The sequence below is a fragment of the Anolis carolinensis genome, chromosome 2 (assembly GCF_035594765.1).
Source record: "Anolis carolinensis isolate JA03-04 chromosome 2, rAnoCar3.1.pri, whole genome shotgun sequence".
Taxonomy (NCBI): domain Eukaryota; kingdom Metazoa; phylum Chordata; class Lepidosauria; order Squamata; family Dactyloidae; genus Anolis; species Anolis carolinensis.
This window is the reverse complement of record NC_085842.1, coordinates 207357947-207375093: the sequence shown is the minus strand read 5'-3', so window position 1 is coordinate 207375093 and position 17147 is coordinate 207357947. Positions and strand designations below refer to the sequence as shown.

At 41.9% G+C, this 17147-nt stretch overlaps 1 protein-coding gene across 2 annotated transcripts in view; it reads left to right on the top strand.

Moving 5' to 3' along the window:
- map3k12 (mitogen-activated protein kinase kinase kinase 12) overlaps window positions 1-17147 on the top strand; it is a 169269-nt gene that overhangs the window by 98348 nt on the left and 53774 nt on the right. Inside the window, exon 2 of one of the 2 annotated variants that reach the window (XM_062971604.1) lies at window positions 3499-3891. The exons of the other annotated variant lie outside the window; for it this stretch is intronic. The gene's annotated coding sequence lies outside the window, so the exon portion shown is untranslated. The remainder of the gene's footprint in view (window positions 1-3498; window positions 3892-17147) is intronic. 2 annotated transcript variants of the gene reach the window in all.

The following is a 17147-nucleotide window of genomic DNA, read 5'->3' as shown; positions in this document are numbered from 1 at the left end:
ACAGATGAAAATCCAAAAACATCTGAAAATGACATAACTATCTCACACTTGGTTCAGGAAAATATTGGTGGACAAGCATGGTCTATTTAGAACAGGCTTATCCTATAGGGCAGTGGTTCTCAACCTGTGGGTTCCCAGATGTTTTGATCTTCAACACCCAGAAATTCTAACAGTTGGTAAACTGGCTGGGAGTTCTGGGAGTTGTAGGCCAAAACACCTGGGGACCCACAGGTTGAGAGCCACTGCTATAGGTCAAAGAGTTACCCATAGATCCCAGTCACAACTGACACCACTGTGATCCTGAGTTACAAACTCAGAGGAGACAATAAACTACAAAGAACTCTAAACCCAAAGGAGAAAAGAGAGAGTGTTGGACTTGAGTTGCAGGAACTCAACCACTTGCACTGAAATACAGTGGGAGGGAAGTGGACAGGGGAGACTATGAAAGAAGGTTGATGCAGAGCAAGAAATGAGTTCTTCCAGTGTCAACAGGTGCATACACATGCTAGTTAGGACACTGAGGTATAACTAAGGTAGAGAATGAGTCATAGCTGCCTAAGAAAGCCTGTTCTATTTTGAGTATCTCCTTTGGGTCATGGGATCCTTCCTAGGCTGCTTTACAAAAGCAAGAAAAAGAAATGAGCAAATCAGTAGTTAAAGTATCACAGGTACACGGGGACATCAGCCTGGAGGGATTGACATTGGGTTGCACTTCTCCAATGAGGGTCAGGAAAACATAGTGGCCGCATGTGTGCTGGTGCAAAACCAAAAGCAAAATAATGTTGTGGGCCAGGAGAGGTAATTACCTACTGAAGCATACACTGGAACATGGTCCACTAGCCATACTTTGGAATAGATTGTGCACACTGGTATTATCAAATCCCAAGTAACTATGGATTAGAGCAGTGTTTCTCAAACTGTGCTCCTCCAGGTGTTTTGGACTTCAGGTCCCAGAAATCCCAGCCAGCTTACCAGCTGTTATGAATTGTGGGAGCTGAAGTCCAAAATATCTGGAGGAGCACAGTTTGAGAAACTCTTGACTAGATAGTCTATCTGATTTTAAGGTGATATTGTTGTTGTTTTTTTTTAAGCCATTAGAAGTCAGAAGCACTTCCCAATCTAACACTTTGTCAGTTTGCCCCTGAAAACCAGGATGCGTCTTTTCATGTTAACTCTTATTTTGAGGATGACCACTTCTAGCACCTGGACCACATCTAGAACCAGGTAGCCTTTCAGCCTCTTGTCATTAAACCAAATGAATTGTAGAGTGGTGACCATAGGTGATAGGGATTCAACAGGAAATTGACCTGTTTCCGAGACTGATCGTTTTTGCTGGAACTTTTGGTTGGGCAGGAGGTGGACTCTTAGATGTATGTTTTCTCTTGTCTTTTTCAAAGAGATACATTTTACAGCTACACTTCCAGGCTGTGCTTTGCCTCATTCTTTTCAGTTTTGAAAGTGCAAAATTACTCGTACTCATTTCTAGTCAGTTGTGTCATTGTCCCTACAATACAAACAACATCTTTAAACAGGTATCAGCTTGCATAGTTAGAAGCTATAACCATTTCTTAAGTTAGCAGTGGTTGCAACCTTAGATCTCCAAAGACTTTTGAACTTTTCTGATTTTGGAAGCGAAACAGCATCAGCTGTGCTTAGTACTTGGATGGGACTGCACGTTTGCTTTGTTAATTTTGATATAGCCACAGGGTCCATCCCATTCCAAGGTGCTTTCTCACGTACTTCCAGCACTTTGCCAACTACCTCATGTTTACAAATTTATGAGGAACACTTTGCCCATTTCATTTTTATGATTTTTATTTGTATGATTAAATTATGTTTTATTAATGTTTGCCATTTTACCTGCATGTTAATGTCTAATATTTTATATTTGTGTGTGGTTTTTGTTATTTGATGTCTTTTGCTTGGGCTTGACCCCATGTAAGCCGCCCTGAGTCCCCTTGGGGAGATGGAGGCGGGGTATAAAAATAAAGTTGTTATTATTATTATTATTATTATTATTATTATTATTATTATTATTATTATTATTATTATTATGGGAGACGGCCATAGAATACCTAGTGCTGTAACTTATATGTCAAAGGAAGGAACTGGTAAAACTACATCTGTGTATACCAGTGGTTCTCAACCTGTGGGTCCCCAGATGTATTGGCCTTCAACTCCCAGAAATCCTAACAGCCAGTAAACTGTCTGGGATTTGTGGGAGTTGTAGGCCAAAAAACCTGGCGACCCACAGATTGAAAACCACTGGTATATATCTTGCAATGCTGACTGGCATTGGATTGGGGCGGAGTAGAGAATGCCCACTTGGAGCAATGGGTTCAAATTACAGGAGAGGAGATTCCACCCAAATATTAGGAATAACTTTCTGACCATAAGAGCTGTTCATCAGTGGAACTCTCTTTCCTTGAAGGCTTTTAAACAGAGGCTGGATGGCCATCTGTCCAGGATACTTTGATTGTGCTTTTCCTGGATGTCAAGGGGTTGGTCTAGATAGCCCATGTAGTCTCTTCCAACTCTATTATTCTATGGTTCTATGATTCCTCTTATTTCATTGTCAGAGATCTGAGATGAGTGACTGTAGATCACAGAGTTGTATTTCATGGAGTTTCATAGGGAGGGTTTTTTTCCTTAGTGCTCACTGTTAAACTACCTCATCCCATTGGCCAGCCTGGCATAGTACAGAAATATTGGGCCACAATTCCCATGGTCATAAGGTAAAGGTTTCCCCTGACGTTAAGTCCAGTCATGTCTGACTCTGGGGGTTGGTGCTCATCTCCATTTCTAAGCCGAAGAGCCGGCGTTGTCCATAGACACCTCCAAGGTCATGTGGCCGGCATGACTGCATGGAACGCCGTTACCTTCCCGCCAGAGTGGTACCTATTGATCTACTCACATTGGCATGTTTTCGAACTGCTAGGTTGGCAGGAGCTGGAGCTAACAGCGGCCGCTCATGCCGCTCTCGGGGTTTGAACCTGGGACCTTTCGGTCTGCAGCTCAGTGCTTTAATGCACTTCGCCACCGGGGCCATACATTTTTAAAATCGTGTCTGAAGCGACTTGAGAACATACTGCAAGTCGCATCTGGTGTGAGAGAATTGGCCATCTACAGAGACGTCGCCTAGGGGATGTCTGGATGTTTTACCATCCTGCTGGGAGGCTTCTCTGATGTCCCCGCATGGGAAGCTAGAGCTGACAGACGGGAGCTCACCCCATCTTGCAGATTCGAACTGGCAACCTTCAGGTCAGCAATTTGACCTTAAGGTCAACAGTCCAACTGGCACAAGGGAACATCCCATTGCAGCTCCTATGGCCTCAATAATGCTGGGTGAAGGTGATGAGGGTTGTCATCCAGCCTCTAGAAGAGATCAGCTTGGGGAAAGCGAGAATAGATGATCTTTAGATATCTCTTAGCCTTCATCTAGGTGTCTGTGCACACTTTGAGTGTCATCTGGGGTGATGTGTGCATATGCTTTTGCAGAATCCAGGTTTTCTTTTGCTGATATGGAAAGTGAGAAGACAGGTGCCCAAACAAATGCACATGGGGAGAAGGGTCAAGGAAGGGATTGGCCACGGCTGCCCACCCAGGCCAACTGCTGCCTCCGGCTGGAGGCTGGGCCCGTCTGTCAGTCCCCACGTGGCACCCTTCACCTTGGCTCCCGCATTCCATTGCAATGACATCAATAGCCGCGCCACTGAGCTACCTGCAGCAGAGAGACGACCGCCAAGGCATCCCATTGGCTGGAGCTGATTGCGAGAGGAGAGATTAACTGAAGAGCAAGGAGGGAGGGAAAGAGAAATCGAGAGAGCGAAATTGGAAGAGGCAGGCATCAAGAGGAGTCCAGACTGCAGCAACAGCATCAGCAGCACATGGGTAGGTGAAAGAGCGGCTGGCAGTGTGTATGCATGAGCGTGATAGTGTGTGTGACAGCATCGCAATCCAGAAAGGTAAATAGATACATGCCATTTGATTTTGCTAGGGATGGATGGCTAGACAGATGAAATGCATTGAGATGAAATGCATGGCTTAATGAGTGGCTAGCCTGCATAGATAGTCGTGCAACCCAATGTAACTCTATGCATGTAAATAAGTAATTTATCCCTGTGGTTCAGAAGTGCCATTGTCTTTTATGTGGCTCCTTCCCAAGCATTCAGTCGTAGGTGAGGTAGATGTCTCTGAACAGAAAATACGATTGCTTTGGCTAACAGAGTGGATTTGCTAAATTTTGATTAAGGCTTTTAGGAGAGATTTATGAGAGGTAAGTGTGCAGTAGGATGTGATGGGAGGTATATCACTGACGTTCTTCCCTCCTGGTGAAATTTCCAAGCCAAAGAGCCTGTTGAAAAGAGATAAACAAAACCACATGGCGTTGACAAGCTAGTTCATGCTAGAGCAGTTTGAATCCACCTGGTGGGATTATCTGGGCAGGAGGTCAGAGGTGGCATTTAAAGCAAGTGCATTGGAAAGTATACAAGTAAGGAAGACATACCTTAGTTGGGGATCATTCAAGTGCCAGATTGGTTCGACAAAGTCCAGGTGAGCAAGATTTTCCTATTTTGCAGAAAAAAAGAAATATGCAGTTAGGAACCTTGAGGCTATTCCCCAGCTATAGTCCTTTGTACACTTATTTTGCAGGGTGGAGATGCTATTGAACTCAGTGGGGGTTTCTTTATAGGCAAATTGCATGCAAAGAAGCATGTTGTTAGCAACTGTATGCTCAAAGTGGGCTCCTGATCTCCAATAGCTGTTTAGAAGAAGAGAAAAGTAAGGTTAGATGGGCAGGTGTGATTGACCTCCATTTTGAGAATTGGAGGGTTTTTTTCATGTCAGGAGCGACTTGAGAAACTGCAAGTCACTTCTGGTGTGGGAGAATTGGTCATCAGAAGGATGTTGCCCAGGGGATGTTTTACCATCCATGTGGGAGGCTTCTCTCATGTCCCCGCATGAAGCTAGAGCTGACAGAGGAAACTCATCTGCACTCTCCCTGGATTGGAGTTGAACCGGCAACCTTCAAGTCAGCAGTCCTGCTGGCATGAGGCTTTAACCCATTGCACCACTGCGGGCTCCAGAATTGAACTGAGATGTAAAGTATACAGGAGCTTTAATGAGATGGGTGTGTGGCTAAACTTGGGAGAAACTATTTTGGAAGGGCAAAGGGGCTCCTGAGCATGTTGGCAGTTAGTTGGTGTGGAGATTTTGAGTACTAGTTGTTCACCCACCAACCACTATATCTCCAGGCAAAAAGGGTGCAAGCAAACAGTATCTATGACTATAGTGTGGCCAAAGGCAATTTGGGAGGCTTTATCATGGGGCTGAAGCAATAAGCCACTCTCTTGTCAAAAGTGGCAGAATGTACCAACTCTTTTGGATAAACGTATCCAGTGGTCTGGGAAAATGTCTTATGCAAAGTCAAGTTTTTGGTTTGTCCAACCTAGGAAGAATGGTTATTCATAGTAACAATGATTCTCTGAGATGCTAGGCCAAGAAAGGTTGTAGCCCAAGTTCCTGATTTCCTTTTAACCTGGAAGAACTGAGACTGAATCTGGAACTTCAGATATGCATGTATGTCTTGCAACAGAGCAATGATGCTATCTTCAATAGCAGCTACGCACCATATTTGAATCAGAACAGCAGAAGAAAGAGCGTCCTCTTTGGCTGATCCACAGATGTGAGACTCTGAAAGTCTTAAGATTTTATGCCTGAATATGTTTTGGAAAGGTTTGAACATAGCTTTCAAAAGGTCAGGGATAATCTAGTGTGAGAGACACTTTCTTTCAAAAAAGAAAAAGAAAGAAATACCTTGCTTAATTTTAAAGTTACTGTTATCACCACTGGGCTTTTGAAATGGTCTCCATATGAATGAATCAATGTAGATTCACAGTACCTATTTGGGAGAATAACATAGTCAGCAGTACCACGATTTGGGAGGTCTGTCAGAAGTCTTCAGATTTAGCTCCTTCCCTTCCCAGTTGGCTTGTGAACCCAGTGCTCCATCCTACTGATGTGCCTTCCATTGAGCCATAAGTCATTCACAACTTATCATTCGTCAGAAGGTATTTTCCACCTGTTCCTTTCCTTTGTGAAAGAGAGATTTGATGCTGTCTTTACAAACCTGGAAAAGTTGGTTTGGTGATTGCAACTTGTAGTGACGTGTTGACTGGAATTCTGGAAGATGTAGCCCAAAGATGTAACTTTTCAAGTTTTCTGCTTTCCAGGGGCAGGAGATGGAAAGACACAGGACCATATGAGAGGCAGGGATATTTGACAACATGAACATCTCCTGCCTCTCAAGAGGAACATAATACAATTTGGACAGGCTCACTTGAGAAAAACACAAACTCACAGCAGAATCCTTCACCAAGGAGGAACTCCCTTTCTCAGTCTTGGTTGGATGTAGTTTCATTAGTTAGTCTGGCCTAACTTAAGTCACATTTACTTTGATGGGCCAGCATGGTGTGGTGGTTTGAGTGTTTGGGTGCAACTCTGGAGACCATGCAAACTCACTGGCTGACCTTGGGCAAGGCACATACTTTGGGGTGCCACAAATTGAAAATAACCTGAAAACACACAGCAACAAACTGTGAATATAGCCAAGTCCAGATGTAACACACAATATTTTATCTTAGTTCAGTGGTTCCCAACCTGTGGGTCCCCAGATGTTTTGGCCTTCAACTCCCAGAAATTCTAACAGCTGGTAAACTCACTGGGATTTCTGGGAGTTGTAGGCCAAAACACCTAGGGACTCAAAGGTTGAGAACCACTGTCTTAGCTCAATAAAAAAAATCACACCATGCACTTACCCTCCTCTTTATGCCCGTGTCTCTCCACTCATTTCATCTGTACCTTTCAGTGTGGTGTGGGCCAGCACAGGGAAAGTTTCACCCATCTTTCCCTGAGTTCACATAGGCTTTTCTCTATCTAACCAAAGGCTGCACAAGAGGCAGAAAGTCCTGTTGACAGTTGCAGAAAAATCCTGCTGGAATGCTGTATCTTTCTCTATTGGTCTGTGTCTTTCATCTGTCTATCTAATCTGTGAAAGTTGTAGACATGCATCTGCCTATCAATCTCTGCGATAACTGTACATGCCTTTTATATGTATACTATACATGTACTTGAAGTTTTGGTTCATGTCTCATGTTTCTGATGAGGTGGACCGAAGAATGCTTATTCTGTAGTAAGCATGTTAAATCATTAAGTGCCCTCACTCTTGGTTTTGTTTTCTGGTGGAACAGACTAGCATTGCTTTCCCTTTGAAAATCTCCTATATCTTTGAGTCCTTTGCCAAATCTACATTTTCATCCAATGTGCCTGGCATATATATCCCTCCTCTCAGCTGTCTCTGTGTTCTCCCCACCCACAACATTATTGTCTCTGTTTTTGCTCTGAAGCCAGTCGTAGTTCCTCCTCAGATTAAATCCACTCCGTTCTCCCTCCCCAAGACTGTAGTCCCCTATGAAGAGGATGTGGTGGATGGTTTATCTAGAGAAGGGGCTGTGGAAGACAAAAGGGATAAATTGTCAAGAGGGAATGTCTGATTAACAAGAAGAACTAATGGCCACACTTGAGGAGATTACCTGAAAGAGCATATGGCATTATTTTCTCCATGCTCTGAATGATTTATTGCCTATGTGAGAGCAGAGCTTGGGGAAAAAACTTTTTGGGACTATTAATCTTGTGAATCTTCCAGTTGCTATAGGAGATTCTAGCAGTTGCAATCCAAAAAGTAAGTTTTCCAAGACTTATGCCATGTCTACGCAGACCAAATAAAATGCACTCATATCAAATCCACATGACATATGGCCAATTCCACAGCAGAAGTGTTACTTCCAGCTGGAGCTTCAAGGAAACTCTAAAGCAATGGTTCTTAATCTGTGGGTCCCTAGATGTTTTGGCCTTTGACTCCCAAAAATCCTAACAGTTAGTAAACTGGCTGGGATTTCTGGGAGTTGTAGGCCAAAATACCTGGGGACCCAGAGGTTGAGAACCACTGCTCTAAAGTAACCCCTAGTATTTTTGACATGTGGACAACTGGAACTGGATGGATATAGTATCCACACATTTTTAAAAAACCAGTCATTGTTTTACTGGCCCGAAGCAGATTGCAACAGAACCTTGTTGGCAAAGCTGCATCTAGTGATCACATAACTGGGCACCCTGTTGAGACCTCACCAGTAGTGATGGCACCAGCAAGACTGTGCCAAGGACCTGCTTATGACTAGTGAAAAAACAGTGGCCCCCAAGAGACAGGACACCAGTTCCTCTGCCCTGATAGTCCAACCAACCATGCAACTACAAAGCAGTTTAGGGCACTTCCACACCAGTATGTGTGAACTCCCTGTGATGTAGTCGGGGCAGCTCCAGAGCAGACTACTCTAGTATATTTTGTTTGGTGTAGACATAGCATTTGACAGTAGCAGCTCATGATTCTCATGTCATTTGGGTGATGACTCCATCACAGTTTAAAGGAGCTGTTGACGACACTGAATCTTTTTTTGGGAATAGCTTTCAGTACCGTGAATACCTTGACACTAACACAGATAAGAGATTCATTGCCCTGCTAAAATGGAAGCCACTAACCCTAGAAGGCAAGGATAAGCAGTTACTGCTTCCTGTGTTTCGTTGTTAAGAGATGTGGGACAGGAACAGAACAAGATTGAAAAGGTGGCATCCTTACGTGTACAGTGCCATTGATGCCACATGCTCTGCAAATGTAAGAAAGGGGGAAGCACATGGTCACTGGGCATCATTTGCAGTCATACAACTAGTGAGACAAATATAAGCATTGTATGCAGAGTATGATGGTGGTAGCACAGTGGGTTAAACTGCTGACCTGCTGAACTTGCTGACTGAAAGGTCAGTGGTTCGAATCTGGGAATGAGGTGAGCTCCCGCTGTTAGCCCCAGCTTCTGCCAACCTAGCAGTTCGAAAACATGCAAATGTGAGAAGATCAATAGGTACTGCTCTGGCAGGAAGGTAACAGTACTCCAGCAAGTCATGCCAGCCACATGACCTTGGAGGTGTCTACGGACAACTCTGGCTCTTTGGCTTAGAAATGGAGATGAGCACCAATCCCCAGAGTCGGACACGACTAGACTTATAGTCAGAGGAAAACCTTTACCTTTAACTATGCAGAGTAACAGGGAAATTGTGCAGCTGATCTGATAAGAAAGAGAGAGGAGATGCATTTACAAAGGGATTCTATTTTGATGTGCCAGCACAGCCAGAATCCTGGGACAGAATCCAGCCCTTCTGTTATAATGGGAATAGAGCCAATCTTTGGCAGCCACCTAAGGTACAAATAAAAGCATCAAATTTGGTCAGTAGCTTTATAGTACTGTGCACTCACACACCCGCCCTCTCTCTTTCTCTCTCACCCTCTCCCTCACACACAGCAATCTGTGATTCTATTGGAGATTTGCCAAAAAATGGACAAGATCATTATTTGTCCCTGGGATCAGTTCTCCGCCACAGGCTTCTCAGATTATCTTGGGCAAATCAGACTAGCTGGTTTTCAGTTTCCCCATCCCTCGACCTGGTTCTTTTTACAGTAGAGCAATGAGGCTAAATCCATTAAAAGACTATGAGTCAGTTCGACTCTAAGGGGATGAAAGGCTGTATAAGCATATTACAGAGGGAGTGAGAGAATCTTGTACAAAGAAATATAAACAAGGGCCAAATCATAAGAAAGGAGCCCTAAATATTGCAGGAGGAAAAAAGAGCAAACTTGCTCCCACCCAATTGTCTCTCTGCTTGAAGAGCGAAGGCTTGGCTGAAATCCAGCCAAAGGTTAATGCTGTCCACTCTTACTGATTTCAGTAATACAGTTTAGCAGCCCTTCTGGAAAATGCATTGCTGAAACATTATGAACAACACAATCACAGAAATACGCCCCACTGAGCTGAGTGGGATTTACTTCCAAGTGTTTGTGATGTAGTGGTTTGAGGATTGGATTGGGATATCAGGATATGAATTGCCGCTCAGTCATGGAGATTCACTGGATGACCCTGGGCAAGTCCCAACAGAATCAGAAGAAGACAATGACCAAATCTCCTCTTAATAAATACCTCCATGATAGTTTGCTTTGGGTTTGCCATAAGCCAGAAACCAATTGTTGAGTTGAACAAGCTTCTGTGTGAGAGGAGCTGTGTTTGCTCCTCCCAGAACTCATCCAGGGCTACACTACATTGGTTTTCCCATCACACCAACATTCAACATTAAATGCTGCAACTCTCTGATTCAGGAGGGTACTAGAGTATCCTCTTATACTATAAAGCTTTACTAATGTGAAACAGAAGAAAAGGAAAGGGATTTTCAATCCCCAGTTTTTTCCAACAGTAACACCAGATCTACACATTTTCAGCCGCACAAGTTTGTTGGTGCTAATGGCAACTCATCAATTGAGAGAATGATGAGAGGACTATAGGGTGCATTATATGTACTTACTTAGGTGATCCCACATTGTCCGAGTATGATGACCTTCCAAGTGTAGTGTCTTGGCGGTGGGTACGTAGTTGACTGTGGATCCCTGTTTTTGACCCGCATGTTCTTCCGGAGAAAGAACATCAGTTTTCAAGTGGAAGACAGTCCTAATCGGGGTTGGCTTGACACATTATATGTATATAGATAACAATATACACACACATTGAGAAAGAGAAAAAGGTCAGTAATTCAAAGCATTCTACCATGGTGTACCGGGTGCTTCTATGATGGATTGGCACATTTTTCCTGGCAAGAGGGCACATGTTGTTGTTATTGTTATTATTATTGTTCTCACTCTCTCTCTCTGGTTCTCTCTCTCTGTATATATATGTGTGTGCATGTATATACACACACAGACACACATTGCTCTTTACAATAAACCAAGCAAAAACAATGAATCCTGACAGAAGTATACAATCTAAAATGCATATACATATGCCCCATCTTAACATTTTTCAGTCTGCCACACAAGTGGATTAAGACAGTAGTCTGAGATTCCTGATGCAACGTAAGTGTAGCACCTTAAAGGTTATCTAAAGCAGTGCTTTTTAATTGTGGGTCCTGACCCTAGTTGGGTCCTCTTAGCTCAATGTTGGGCTCACAGAAATTTGGCTACAGTAAAAGGTTTCTGAATGCCACTTTGACATGTACACAAATCTGTTAGCAACAATTGCAGTGTTTACAGTGGACTGTTCAGAAGATGCTTCAGCTGTACTTCATAAAAAGGAAATTCAGCCTGTTTTGCAAGCCTTGCAAATGCTGATCTGTTATCAGTAAATGTTTTATTTTTATACCTATTTTATATACCTATGGTATATAACCAGAGTTGCATAAAAATGTCTCAGTCAGAAATTTGCACCAGAAATCAGTTTATTCCATGTTATATTACAGCAGTATAATGGATATATATGAAGATATATTAATATAATGAGTATAATGAATATAATGCATGAGAAGCTGTGGTGGCACAATGGGTTAAACCCTTGTGCTGGCTGAACTGCTGACCTAAAGGTTGCTGGTTCAAATCCATGAGACAGGGTGAGCTCCTGTCTGTCAGCTCTAGCTTGCGGGGACATGAGAGAAGCCTCCAAGCTATGATATCTGGGCATCCCCTGGGCAACATCTCTGTAGATGGCCAATTCTCTCACACCAGAAGTGACTTGCAGTATGTTTTCAAGTTGCTTCTGACATGATTTTAAAAAGTATAATGAATTACATGTGTGTGTGTATTCCATGTCATTCTTTTTTCTGCCTACTGAAGAGTTTTGTATGCCTCAGAAATGTATACATTGCATCAACAGATAGCTGTTCGCTTTTTAAAAGCAAAATCATTTTTCTTATACAGTTGGCCCTCTGTATTTACTAGTATTTGGTTCCAGGACCTGCCATGGATACCAAAATCCATGGATGCTCAAGTCTCATTATATACACTTCTTTTTCAAACACCCTGTATATTGGCATAGAAAAATGGTGTCCCTTATAGAAAAATAGTCAAATAACACTTTTTGAACACTTTTTGAACATGGATGGTTAAATCCAAGGATATGAAAGTCTGATGTATTCTTTTCAACAACAAATCACCTTGTATTCTGTATGTAACTGAAAATGGCCTTCTTTTCATTTCAACTTAGTATTCTGTGCTGCTGAAAAGTTGTGTCCTTTTACTTTTGTTTGTCTCAACATTATTTCACCTGTCACACCTATTTGTAATGAAAATCATTCATGGTCTCTCTGGCTCCATCAATGGAGTTAAGAATTACTCCTGCTTTGAATAACAAATAGTTCTAAATCCTTTGCTAAATAGCAACATTTTTTCCATTTGATTTTCCTCGTTTTTGTCAGGGCAAGGAAAGAGTTTAGTGCAACTCAAAAGCTTGCAAGATATTGCACCAGCACAAATAGATCCAATTTTAAACAATGATGTCACCTTACTCCATCTGTCTTACATGGCTTATATTCTTATACTCAGTGGCTGGCATGAGATGACCAAACAGGCAAGGATGGGATTAGTGAGATCAAAACAACTGCTTGTCTCCTGCTCCTGTGACCTAGTCTCCATCCCATCCTTTGTATTCGGTTGTCTAAGTGACCTATTTTTAGGTTTAAGCACTTGGGTGTCTGTCTAACCTGTGCCCCTTCCAAGCAAAGCTTAACTTTGAATTATCTCAGAGACAAAGATCTTCAAATCATGGCCAGGCCTTCGGAGGTCATACTCATCCCCACATGTGGACATGTGCCTAATCTCAAGGCCACTTGCTCATGCTTCCAGAGACCTGGTGTCCCTTGAGCGTGCCAAGGTTTCTTCTCATAGGCTGCCTGTGCTAGTGAGTGAGAGGAGCTTTCCAAGCATAAGGCAGATCGAAACAAAGAGCAGGGAGGATTATTTGGCAAAGACTTGCTGGGCTTTGTTGCACTCTTCCTATCACTGAGTGCCATGGCACTGGCCTATAGCAAGGCCTCCTTTCAATAATACCTTTGAACTCAGTGCCAGCTGGCAGTATTTCTCAGAGATCAGCCTGAGCTGGAATAGAAAGAAGATGCTAACTTCTAGCTAGAGGTTTAGTGTGTTTCCCTGAAATGCAAAATAGAGTGACATGGCAGAACAGCTTTTCCATAGCTGGCATCAACCAATTGATCTGCACTGCAACCTCCTGCATCCCCACCCAGTGTAGGCATTGCTTGCTGATCAGGAGCAATGGGATCTGTAATTCTGCACATCTGAAGGGTGCCAGTTGAGGAAAGGCTGTTGTCAAACTATGCATACTTGTGGGGTTAACTAAGTGACAACAATATCATAACTATCATAGTTCCATAGGTGGAAAAAATCAGAGCAGTGCTTGAAACCTCAAAGTCACCAAGACTCATAATCTTTATTTGTATTTTTTAAAATCAGGAGTAGGGACAATAGAGGTGGAGAGAATGCCATACATCTTCAGCATCTCTTCAGAACTGACTCAGAGTGCATCTACACTGTAGAATTAATGCAGTTTGATACCACTCTAGCTCCCATGGCTCAATGCTATGGAGTCATGGGAGCTGTCGACTCACAAGGTCTTTAGCCTTTTCTGCCAAAGAGGGCTAGCATCTCACCAAACTACAACTCTTACAATTCCATTAAAGTGGTGTCAAATTGCATTAATTCTATCGTATAAATAAGTGGCTCTCAACCTGTGGGTCCCCAGATGTTTTTGACCTACAACTACCAGAAATCCCAGCCAATTTACCAACTGTTAGGATTTCTGGGAGTTGAAGGCCAAAAACATCTGGGGACCCCAGTTTGAGAATCAATGGTATAGGTGGACTCTTGTTGTCTGTGACTTTCTATGCGTGGTTAGCACTAGTCTGTGTTTTTAAAGAAAATCTCTTCTTACTCCTTTAAGACATAAATAGGAAGGAAACGTATATCAGAATGAGCCCCAACAGCCATTCCACAGGGAATAGATAGGAAACAAAGGAAGCAGATGGTTGATGAATTCAGGACCATGGAGAGAGGCTGGGACTTAAAGGCATATATCCATGCAATAAATTGAATAAACAAGTTTCAAGAGGCTGACAACAGATATGGATGTGTGAATATCAGGTGCACCATTCAGGAAGGGCAGGAGCAGAATTATTCTCCTGAGATCCATACCATATAAATACTGCAAATAAATAAATAAATAAATGATCTGCATTTCTGGTGGATGTGAGTTCTCCAAACCGGATAACTCATGTTAAGTAAAATAAAAATGGATTTACATATCAAGCATGTGTGGCAAATCCATTGGTTTTCAAAAAATCTTGGGCTGGTTAGCACCTTTCATCTTTACCTTCCTCACTGGCTTGTTGTGAAAGTACAATCGAGGAAGAGAGTGCTTCTTAAGGTTGGAGATTGGAGAAAATAATTGCAGCCCTAGTCATTTAGATTTGTAGATGTGTGTGATTGAACACCAAGTGGCACAAAACAAGAGCAGGTCATATGAAGGTCTTTTCCAAGGCTGTCCACATTCTTTTAATATTTATTTATTTTTCATTAATTTTATTCAGAAATAAAGAAAAATTAAAAACAAATATTACAGGAACATGTGTGTATATGTATGTTTGTGTATGTATATATTTGCCATATTTATATCTCACCTTTCTCACCCCAAAGGGGACTCAGAATGGTACACATAAAGGCACAATTTGATGCCATATAACTCATATCCAACAAATAAAACATAGATATTAAAACAACCGCTAAAATGTTTCAACATTAAAATTGTGACATTAAAGTCACATGATCCAGTATCATAATTCAATGCCATTCCAGTTATCATTGCACCATTCCACTTTCACTTATTGCACTGATAATTATCCGAAAGCTTGGTCCCATATCCATGTCTTGAGTTTTTTTTCCTGAAGGTCAGGAGGAAGGGGGCTGATCTGAGGTCACAAGAGGAAGTAATAATAATAATAATAATAATAATAATAATAATAATAATAATAATAATAACAACAACTTTATTTTTATACCCCGCCCTATCTCCCCGAAGGGACTCGGGGCGGCTTACATGGGGCCATGCCCGGCACAATAATCAAATAACAATAACAAAGCAATAACACAATTATCCCAATAAAAACATCAGCATCAATAAAAACAATCATTGAAATCAACATGCAGCATACAGTGTTAAAAACAGGAGAGTAATTCATTGATCCCAGGCAAAGTGCAGAATGTTCTGAAATGGGGAAAGGTAATTTCACAGTTGAAATTGACAATAAAGTGCGGTATAATAGTGGCAACACATCAACAATGGGGATATTATAGAATGGGCAGATAGATCAGTTCCACAACCGAGGAGCCATCACTGAGAAGGCCCTGTCTCTCGTCCCCACCAACCACACCTGCGAAGGAGGTGGGACCAAGAGCAGGGCCTCCCTAGACGATCTTAATCTCTGATTTTTTTATTGCGTCAGAAGCGACTTGAGAACATACTGCAAGTTGCTTCTAGTGTGAGAGAATTGGCCATCTACAGAGACATTGCCTAGGGGATACCTGGATGTGATAGCTGGGAGGCTTCTCTCGTGTCCCCACAAGCTAGAGCTGACAGACGGAAACTCACTCCATCTTGCGTATTTGAACCAGCAACCTTCAGGTCAGCAACCCAACCTTCAGGTCAGCAGTTCAGCCTGCACAAGGGTTTAGATCCATTGTGCCACTGCGGCTCCTAAACTCTGATATGTGGTAATGTGTGTGTGTGTGTGTATGTGTATGTGTGTGTATATATACTGTATATATATACACACACACACACTAAACTACAACACAACAATATCTCAGACAGTTATCCTAACATAAAACATACTACTTAAACACATCCTAGACATACTATTAAGACTATTCTACAAACCTCACATTTGTTGCCTGATTATTTTTACTTCCTATTTTCCTAATTCCTTTAGATAACAATATATGTCAACACTTCTACTTTTAATAACACCTCTCTAATTAATAATCCAAATAATCAATGTTTATTCCAATATTTTCTGTAAAAAGTGAGCTATACGTCATTATTATTATTATTATTATTATTATTATTATTATTATTATTATTATTATTATTGTATGACACAGCAAACAAAATAGATGTGCTGGATTTCGTATCACAAAATCACAAGTCGACTGTGTGATGTATTTTCGGATGATGCACACAGATCCCAGTAGGGTGGCCTTTTGCAGTTGACAGATCGTAATTTTGTCAATGTCTATTGTTTCCAAATGCCGGCTGAGATCTTTTGGCACAGCACCCAATGTGCCAATCACCACCGGGACCACCTGCACTGGTTTCTGCCAGAGTCTTTGAAGTTCAATCTTGAGGTCCTGATAGCGGCTGAGTTTTTCCTGTTGTTTTTCGTCAATGTGACTGTCACCTGGGATGGCAACATCAATGATCCAAACCTTTTTCTTTTCCACAACTGTGATGTCTGGTGTGTTGTGTTCCAGAACTTTGTCAGTCTGGATTCGGAAGTCCCACAGTATTATTATTATTATTATTATTATTAGCTGATTTAATTAATTTACAATCCACCTTTCTCCCAGCATGGGATCAAAGGTTGCGTAAAATGTTGTAAAATCACAATATCATTTAAAAATTCCTCATATAAATTTTTTTAAACACAACTAAACAATTTCTACTTAAAAACACACAGAGATATTAAAACTAGCATTAAAATCAGTTCAGAGCCTCCCCCCAGTACCTATGCATCCCCAATTTAAAACTATTCTGGTTCACATTTTCAAGCCATCTTTTGTCTGAGGATATGCAACTGTGGCCCACCGCAAGGGCACGAGACATGAAAACTGGCTTTGACCCTCATAACAGTCACTCATCCCTGAACTAAGAAATTATAATTATAATAGTGCCATCAACACATTCTAGTGAAATATAAGGATGCTATCTAGCTTTTGTTCGTATGCTTCTGAATGATACCACAGCCTGATTCTCTCCCCCTTTTCAAAAGACCTTGGTCCATTGTATCTGGGCTCTCTTTCTTTCCTTCACAACATGAGCTATGCCTTTTAAAATAATGGCATCAGGCTGTCTTGTGGCATAATAAGGTTTCATTGCTTTGGGGGTCCATCTAAGAGTAGAAGCACATGCTGCGCTTCCTTTGCACACCATAGAAGA